This window comes from Pinus tabuliformis, chromosome 3_1, assembly GCF_031772625.1.
Source record: "Pinus tabuliformis cultivar Carrire ecotype Pingquan chromosome 3_1, CPIR1, whole genome shotgun sequence".
Lineage (NCBI taxonomy): Eukaryota > Viridiplantae > Streptophyta > Pinopsida > Pinales > Pinaceae > Pinus > Pinus tabuliformis.
The window spans coordinates 682,838,837-682,846,494 of NC_142301.1; positions in this window are offsets into that span (position 1 = coordinate 682,838,837).

Sequence of the window (7,658 nt, forward strand, 5' to 3'; positions counted from 1 at the left end):
GAAACATGAGAACCGACCAAAATAAAACAATGAAAATAAACCCACAATCACCATGGCTATCCAAGAAATGGCAAGGCTAGGAAATCCATTATCAATCTAGGCAAATCCTTCCTGCCAATGATAGATCATAGCCAAGAAACCACATGCATGTGCCATGCATGCCAAAACTAGTGAAGGAAACATACATGCAACTCAATACCTGCAAGCAAATCTGATGTAGCTGTTGATCCTTGTGGATCCTTTCACTTTCCTGTTTTTCCTTTGCCTTCTTGCTCCAAGAATCCAAGTACGCCACACCCTCCAAGAGTGATCCAAGAAAATTCTAAGTGTCCAAGAGTATGATAGAGAGAATAATGAGAGAGAGCTCCAACACCAAACTGAAAAAAGGTTACCAGTTGATCCTCAGAAACCTTTTTATTGATGAGGCCTAGATTTTCGTCATTTTGCATTATTTCCTTCATTTTCCTCCTCACATGCAACATGTGACCTTTCACCTCCTTTTTCTCCTAATTTACATTATTTTCATAAATAAATGTAACAAAAGTGTCTTTTTGCATTTTAATGCCCTAGCCATTGCCTTTGCCATTTTTCTTAAGGATAAACAACCAAATGAATACCCCCTTAGGATATTTTTCCTAACATTCAGCTTGGAGTAGTTGTCCCATCGACCGTGGTTATTTTTTTAAGCTTTTATTACATGGAATTTCCACCAGGGCTGTTATAGAACCCTCCCCCTTGGGGGACAGCATCCTCAATGTTCAATCACTCATATACCTCAACAGCCTATTGAAAGAAGACATAATTCTCATAGAGCTTTATAACACAACTCGATGCAGTGTTTATAATGAAATATTTTCTCGAGAGAAAAACATCATGACAACATACTATATAGAGGAGCTTTATAACACAACTCATTACGATATTTACAATGATCATCTTTCCATGCGCCAACTCATATAACATCATAACATCATGATAACATAAACACATGATAGCATAATAACTTGACACCCATATCGCATAGTGGAGCTTTATAACATAGCACGTTACAGTATTTACATCCATACGAAGGTGTACATATAGTGACATCATAAAAACTATAGATACCAAAACATATGCCAAATCATATACCAAAACATATATCAAAACATATACTAAACACCATGTCTAAGCATATATCAAACCATCATGAACCATATATCAACCACCATAAAGCAAGTACCAAACCATCATAAAGCAAATACCAAACTACCATATCAAACTGCTTTGCCTCAACTGGAAAACAAGGATATATAGCCCGCATCTGATCCTCCATCGCCCATGTAGCTTCATCGGGCCTAAAGTGGTTCCATTGCACTTTAAATTTCTCTATTTCTTGGTCTCGGAGCATGAACACCTTTTTCTGCAATATACACTAAGGCTTCGGCTGGAATTTTCCATATGGTTCCATCTGCAATAAAAACAGTCAATTATACGATTAACACCTTTAATATGCTTCTTAAGCAATGATACATGGAATTTCACTTTTGAAGGAAGTGTAATTCGATATGCTACTAGCCCAATCCTCTCAATGATGCAAAAGGGCCCACAAAACTGTGGTGCTAGCTTGGCACATGAGCCAATCCACAGGAGCTCTTCTTCAGTTTGATGCGCAAGTACAGTTGTTCCCTAACTTGGAACTCCTTGAACAACTTGTTCCTATATGCATAACTCTTTTGCCTATCCTGTGTTCTCTTTAGATTCTTCTTGATTACTTGCATTTCTTGTTCCATGTCTGCCAACATATCTTGTCCAAACAATACCTTGCTAACCAGATCAATCCAACTGATAGGAGTGTTACAACTCTGCCCATGCAGTGCCTCAAAAGGACTCATCCTCGATGACTCTTGATAAGTGTTGTTGTATGCAAACTCTACCAAGGGGAGATACTCTTCCCACTTTCATTGTTGATGCATCACATACATCCTCAACATGTCCTCGAATATCCTGTTGACCCTCTCTGTCTGTCCATATGTTCGCGGATGATAAGCTGTGCTGAAGGAAAACTCTGTGCCCAAACTTGCAAATAAATCCTTCAAAAACTTGGAAGTGAACTTTGCATCCCTATTTGACACAATATTCTTCAAAACACTGTGTAGTCTAACCACATCTCTGATGAATACTTGTGCCACATCACTAGCTGAGAACGTAGACTTCACCGGAATGAAGGCAACCTTTGGAAACTTCTCCACAATGACCATGATGGATTCATGTTGCTTCACTGTCTTTGGAAAACCTGCGATGAAGTCCATTGAAATGACCTTCCATTTCAATTTCGTAATCATGATCGGCTGTAGCAGTCCACTTGGATGCTTACACTTTGCTTTTACTCGCTGATAATCAAAACATCCAACCACAAACTCTGCTACATCCCTCTTCAAGTTTGGCCAATAGTAAGTTCTCTTCACTATTGTCAATGTATTTTGGTAACCTGGGTGACGTGAATACGGTTTCGCATGAAACTCCCTTAAGATCACTTTCTTGAGATCACTATCATCTGACACATATATACTGTCTCGGAACCTAACCAGTCCATCTGTTGTAAGACAATATTCCAAGCCTTGTGCACCTGCACCTGAATCGGTACCATTACCTGTACATGTACCATCACGTGTACCTATACCTATACCATCACCTGTACCTATACTCTGCTACAACCTCTACACAATCTCTATATATCTGACATCCAGTTGTCCTGCCTGCGAGATCATGTCCTGTAAATCTGTTCCATAAGAGCTCATAGCGGCTAAGTGATTCACCTGTACTCACCTGCTAAGAGCATCTGCCGCTCTGTTCTCCTTGCCTTTGATGTATCTGATCTCAAAGTCGAACTCGATGATCGTAGCCAACCACTTAGCTTACCTACCATTCAGATTTAGTTAGTCAAATAGATACCTCAACCCATTGTGATCACTCATCAATGTGAAACTCTTGCCTAGAAGATAGTGTCTCCACATCTTCAGTTCATGTATAATTGTTGCCAACTCAAGATCATGTGTGGGATAGTTATGTTCATGCTCATTCAGTTTCCACGAGTCATAGCATACTACCTGTCCATCCTACATAAGGACTCCACCAAGTCCTCTCTTACACGCATCTGTGCGCACAACAAATTCTCTATTCAGGTCTGCAATCTTCAATATTGGTGTATGTGTTAACAACTACTTGAGCTTCTCAAAACTAGCCTCACATTCCTCTATCCATTCAAACTTCTTACCTTTTCTTTGCAAAGATGTGATAGGATAAGAAATTTGCGAGAAGTTACTGATGAGCCTCTTGTAGTAACCTACCAAACCCATGTAAGATCTCACCTCATCCACATTCTTAGGAGATACCCACTCCATGATGTCTCTTATCTTTTCTAGATCTACTGCAATGCCTTCCTTGGAGACGATATGCCCCATGTAATGCACCTTCAACTGAAAGAAACTGCATTTTCTAAGTTTAACATACAACCGATGCTCTCTCAACAATTTCAACGTTGCTGCTAGATGCTCGTCATGCTCTTTTTCTTTTTTAGAATATAACATTATATCATTAATTAACATGAGAATAAATTTATCTAAATATGGATGCAATACATTATTCATTAAGCACATGAATGTAGCTGGAGCATTAGTTAAGCCAAATGGAACTACAACAAACTCATAATGCCCATACCTGGTCCTAAATGAAATCTTGTAAATTTCCTCTTCCTTGATGTGTACCTGATGGTATCCGAATCTCAAATCAATCTTTGAGAACACTTGTTCTCCTTCAATTGATTGAACAAGTCACCAATCCTCGACAAAGAGTACCTTTTCTTGATGGTCACTTTGTTCAACTGCCTATAATCAATGCATAATATGAGAGTACCATCTTTTGTCTTCATAAACAAGACCAGTGCACCCATGGTGATACACTTCGCCTAATGTATCCTTTGTCCAACATTTCCTTCGGCTGCAACTTTAACTCAACCAACTCAGTTGTACTTATCTTGTAAGGTGCTTTCGATGATGGAGCTGCCCCTGGCACTAACTCAATCGAAAAGTCTACCTCCCTGTGAGATGGCAACTTTGTAATGTACTCATGGAATACATCCTGAAATTGCTGTAATGCTAGATATCTGTTCAACACATCTGCATCCTCAACCTCCTTACCCTTATAGCTTGCACCCTTTCCTGCGGCTACACTTTGCTTGCATAGTTGTCACCATCCTAATAGATGCAACTTTCTTCTTACCTTACAAGACTCTTGGTTCTCCATTGTCATCAACACACTCAATAGATTTATCATAGAAGTCTACCTTGGTTCTATGTAGATACAGCTTCCATGCCTAATAACATACTGTATGAACCCAACAATAATACATTTAAATGTGCTGCTATAGGCATACCATTTAAGTCAAATGCGCAATCTCTTACCCAATGATGCACTCGCTTCTTTGTACCTGTATCCAACTGCACTAACTAAGAGTCCACATACAATTCCTTACTCAAACCACACTTATCCACCATTTTAGGACTAGCATAGTTATAATTAGATCTAGGGTCAATCAAAATAGAAATAGCTTGATCACAAATATTATCATCCATCTCAATGATAGATGGTTGATGCTCTGCCTGTTTGTTATTCAAGGCTGCATAGATATGTGGAATACTCTGACCAATGTCTCCAATTGTTTGCACCTCTTGTGCACTGTATATATGAGGTCTACCACCCTGATTCTACAGATAATCTCTCTTGCAATGATATTTGCCACAATTCCAACACTCTGTAGGCTTCTAGCCTCCATCCTTATTATTTTCTTCAAATCAATGTCCCTGTTATATGATGCATTGAACCTCTTAGGTGGTGCGACATTCTCCTTGTTACTAGAATCCTGTGGTCTTGCTCGCTTCTTGTCTAAGTTTCCTTTGTTCTTTGCATTACCTCTTCATTCTGGCTTAGTCTCAGTTTTGCGCTTCGTTTGTTCATAACAATGCTTTAGCTTTCGAATGACCTCCTCCAAATATCTAGGCTCATCGAACTCAATCCTATCTTTAAATTCAACTGGTAACCCAGTAATGAACCTCTAAATCTTAGCCTTCTCCTCTGTGAGGTAAGGAACATATCTCAGTAACTCCAAACACTTACGAGTGTACTCATCATCTCTCATGGAACCCATCTTTAGTTCATAATTTGTTTTTCCATGTCATCAAAGTACCTTTCTGACAAGTAATTCTTCTTAAATAGCCACTTAAACTCACTCCAAGACAAATCTTCTTCATGAATACACCTAACATTCTTCACATCTTCCCACCAAATGCCTGCTTTAGCTTTGAGATTGAAGGTAGCTAGACTAGCTTTCAAGTTCTCTGAATAATCATGAACCCTGAAGAACTTCCTCATGCCAAGCAACCATGCCTCTGCATCTTGTGGTTTCTTAATTTCCCGATCAAAAATAGGTGGGTTCACTTTCTTAAATTCACTTGACAAGTATCCCTTATCACTCCTCCTAAGGATGATACTGATGACGATCATAAATGTATTCGATTAAAAACATTCCATTCAAAGCACATCTTGTCCATTATTTAAAATGAATTTGAAATTCTTCGAGCCCACATTCGTTTGTTGAAATAGATAAGTCAGATTTACCTAGAGCAAGCAATATATTTCTAACCCCAGTAATTGTAATCCGAGGTGATACCGGAAAGATACTTTGTGAATGGTAATTTATAATTAAATTTTTATAATTTACAATGAGGGTAATTTAATATTATATGAATTATTTTTATTTTTTGGAAATTTTTGTGGTGGAATTTTTTAGTTTAATTTATCTAAAATTTTGCATGAATTTATTGAAATTACAAGTTTGATGAGTAAATTCTGCACATTAGTAGTGTCCTAGAAATTTTCTAAAGTGCGGAATGCATATATATAATTAAAAAATGAATTTAAATAACATAAATCAAAATTTCACCACAATTTTTTCTGCCAAATTCTAACACCAAAAACTTCAAAAAATTACACTAAAAACAACTCTAATATCATATAATATCACATGCAACCAAATCTGCAATCTGCCAGGTCAGACTCCCACTCTCATAGCTTCATTAATGCGAATTAAAACCTTTGATATACCTTATGTGCCCTATACCCTATAGGTTTTGTATTAATTCAATGTATCCATTAGCACTTCGATATGCGCCGACTATTTTTTAACTATAATCAGTAAAAAAAAATAAAAAATAAAAAAATTTGAAAAAAAAAAAAAAAAACCTTCCATAGAACATCGAATTCGAGGCCCAGTAACCGCGATATAAGTTTTTATGAGTTTATCTCTTAAAATGAAGAAAAATATTCGTAATAAGTAAAAAACCAATCACGATTATAGAATATTCCTAATAAGTAAAAAAGCCAATCGCCACAATTATAGAATAAACTCTAAAAAGAATTTTGTAAATCTTTAGATTTGAGATAGTGAAGATTGGCCTCCTCCACTAGTAAACGTGTATAGAATAAAATCTGATTTATTTTTTACAAATTTTTAAATTTGAGATAGCGACCATTGGCCTCCTCTACCAGTAAACCTGTAATTTAACCAATACTCGATTTATGGCTAATAACTTAAAAGCTCGATATGAATGCACCCAGGGTGCATGATTAGACGGCTGGGGTGGATGGCTTTCGCTCCCCCCAGCCGAGTTCGAACCCTGTGGAGGTGCTTTTTTGGCGATTTGTGACGGCTTTGCCGTATCTGCCGGCTTCGGCCGTATTCTGTCTGGCTTCGGCCGTATTCTGTCTGGCTTTGGCCAAATTGTATTTTATGACCTTGCAATTTTTTTTAAACTATAATTAAAAAAAAAAAAAAAAAAACACTTCCATAGAACATCGAATTCGAGGCCCATTAACAGCGATTTGGATATATAAAACCGTATATGGTCAAGTCCAAAAGCACAAAAAGATATTATTGTACATTTATAGCTCTATTTTAGTGATTCAATTTAATAGATCTCGGTTGGGTTTGCTTGTGCACAACATTAGACTTTTAGATTAATCACACCTTTATTGAGTTCATAAATATTTTAGCTTAGATTAAATTAATAAATATATTACATTTAATGACTTCAAAAACTAAAAAACTAATTTGGGAATGTTAAAATATCACTAGCCATAGAATTTGGTTTAGCTTTTTATATCTTTTGTCATATAATTTTTTTGAGTAGATATAGAAGCCTCTTAGAGACATTCTTTGGGTTGATAGGAGACTAGTGCCTAGGGAATCTGAGATGAGGGTTTTTGAAGATTATCTAAAGGTTTTGTGTTGCATTCCATATGTCACTTAATAGGTTCAATAGCCCTTCGCTAAGGTAAACTCAAGAAAACACATAGATCAAAATAAACACTGGTAGATATGGGTAATATCAAGGAGAAATGCGTGGGTTCTAGTGGTTGACACACAACAATACACAATTTAACATTGTTATTATAGTATAGGTGAACAGGAGGAAGCAAAGGAGGGAAATCGATGCAGAGGACTGGACATAACACAAAATCCTAAGCAACATTCTTCAGAAGAAATATGGAAGAGTGAGGAGGTTAAAATGCAGAAAAAGTGGAGCATGAATTAAGGTCTCAACCTATATGCCTCATGAATA